The sequence below is a fragment of the Solanum pennellii genome, chromosome 11 (assembly GCF_001406875.1).
Source record: "Solanum pennellii chromosome 11, SPENNV200".
Lineage (NCBI taxonomy): Eukaryota > Viridiplantae > Streptophyta > Magnoliopsida > Solanales > Solanaceae > Solanum > Solanum pennellii.
Window position 1 is genome coordinate 48,227,456 of NC_028647.1, and position 2,974 is coordinate 48,230,429.

The following is a 2,974-nucleotide window of genomic DNA, read 5'->3' on the forward strand; positions in this document are numbered from 1 at the left end:
AAAAGCAAAACTGTATAAATAGAGGATGGTCTTGAGAAAATTGAACTACACATCAGTATTTTCCTTGAAAGACATTAGGACATAAGAGAGGTTTTGAGAGCTTTCAATAAGAGAAAAGAGAGGAGAGAAGAAAAAGATTTATTTTGTTGCATACCTTTTCTCCGACCAGCAACCTTCAGATCATGTTTCTCAATTAACTAATCGTTGGATCGGGCTAAAATTTGAACTATATATTCCTGACATTTTAGTGGTTGTTTTGAACGGTGGAGATTGGATTCGAATGTCCGCAAGATCATGTTTTTAGGTCCTGAAAAGCAGTGCATTTGGGTGGTCCTTGCATTAAAATTGTAGAGGCAATTGTATTTATAGCGTGTATTATGAGGTGTTTTATTATAATATTTAATAAGAGGAATCTTAATTTAAGACAATGGATATGATTAGAGTTCTCAAGGATGATGGAATGACTATTGTTCATCATTTTGGCAGAGTGAATGTGGTAGTAGATTCTTAGGTTGAAAGACAGTGTGTATAGGTAGTCTACCTTTGGTACACGCGGGATGAGTGTAGCCCTCAAATATACGTGAGGGCAATAATATTTGTTTGATTGCAAGGGCTAAAGAGGTATCTTCAGTAGGTTGAGAATTGAGTTCAAAGACGTGTGGTGTCATATATTATACAATGGCTATTGTAATAGTGTCACGGGTTTATAATATTGACAAAAATTATAGAAAATGACTTAAGAAAGGAATGTGTAAACATTGAGCTCGAGTGTGATGATAAGTTCTCTTGTGGTTTTTAGTTTGTTAATGACTACATTTGAATTTTTAGTGAAGGGTATGATAAATCTATGAAGAGGTGATCAATGATAAGTTAAGATACATAACTTCATAAAAATCTTCAAGGTATGAGCTATGTTGATAGAAAAGGAGATGGAGTTATAGATTTACAATTTGAGTTTTTTATTATAAGTCTACATTAGTGGTGGTATGTTTATCACATTTAGTATGGAGCATATGGAAGGACTTATGCATAATTTGAGTCGAAAATTTGGTTTCTTTTGATTGCTAAAGGGCTTCCCGTAATATTTTGATTTAAATGCTAAGATAAAAATGTCAAGGATTTTTTTAACCAAAGAATAATATTGGTAAGCGAGTAAGCAAAAACTAGTGAGAGTATGATATGTTGAAGGGTTGAAATATTTAGAACTTTACACAATGAGAAGAATTTGAAGGTAAAAAAAAAAGTGAAAGAATAAGATATTTTGTATAAACCCTTGTGGTGATAATAATTTTATCTCGATGAAAAGGTATTATCAAATTCGAAATTAATGATATTGGCCTTTTTTGGAAACTCATATTTTTTTTTATGAAATGCTTAAATAGGAAGAGAGACAGCCAGAGTTTGAACATGTATTTGATAAGAATACTTAATACTAAAGATGACTTAAGAGTAAGGTAGACGATCTATATGATTATAATGTTTTGTTAGTATTAATATAGTGTTGATTTAAGTGAATGTGGGTTTCGATAAATCAAGTATGTGTGCAATTCTTATAGGGAATAAATTAGTGATTGTGGGTAGCTAGAAAATCAAAAAGATAGAGTCAGTTAAATGAAAATGTTTGATATAGACACTATGGAAGGTTATTAGAGTTATTCCACCTTGGCTATTTTCGATATGACATATTTAGTGTTGTATTTGAGTGGTTGAAGTATTTGAGTGGTTCTACGTGTACCACTTTGCTTATGAGAATTTATAGGAGAGCTACCATGGAAATTTATAGTTTTTCGATAGACTTAAGATTTATCCATCATCGGTATTATGTTTTGGTTATGTGTAATGGAATGTGAGGACCGTTGTAGTTTTGTCATTCTTAAGATTTGGTTATAATAGCTACTAATCTAGCATTTTGACAATGTTGTAAAAGGTTATGTATGCTTGGGTGTACCACTCGATGGGTGGTTACTTGATTATTATTTTTTTTTCCTTTGGGTTAGATAAGTTTGGTGATGTCTAAAGATTAAATTGTTATAACTTAAGCTCGTTGAAAGTTTTTGTGTGAGAGACAATATTGATTAGATCTATGATGGTGTGTGCACTATGAGTGCATGGTGATTGTTTCAATTTAACTACTGATTATAGATTGTATTAGTTTTGAGATTTTGTCATGATTATGTGAGAAAGAATTTCACCAAACAGTTATGCCAAGGTCCTTGAGAGCATGTTGAGGATGAATTTTGGTGGTTATTGAAAATAATTTTGTTGTTAGTTGAGTTTACATATAACAACAATTCTCAGTAGAGTATTGAGATGGCCTCATTTGAGACATTGTATGGGAGTAGGTGTAGATCTCCAGTTGGTTAGGTTGACACTTTTGATATGAGGCCTTGGGTATTAATATTTTGAAAGAGTTGTTGAGACAACTATCCTTTCTTACCCTCACCTTCCTTTGGTCCTTCGAGGACGAACGATGGATAAATTGGTATCTAATATAACGACACATTTGATTATTTTGGGGTACTAGAACTTTTATTACATAAAACACGCTTTCGATAGAATTTAAATGGGCGTTTTTGGACTATTCGTAGCTACAATTATAGAATTAATGAGGCAATTTTAATAAGTTATTTAATTGGTGGTTAATAAGATAACATTAAAATTAAAAATGGATCATTTTACCATTTTTTATAATTGATTATTTATAATAATTAGGGCAAAGAAATAGTTTGCTAAACAAAGAAGAAAAAAAACAGAAGATGAGAACAACGAAATGGCGGCACAACGTAAAGGGACGACATAATTGTCGAGGTAAAAACGCATATGTATATGTAAATTTGATGAATAATGTAGATATAGAATTTATTATTATTATATTTTATGTGGGCAGATTGTGTTGAATATAGTTGCAGTGCATATAAGATTGTTTCTTTTGTTATAGTGGAGAAAGAGTAGTATGTATATATATATATATATA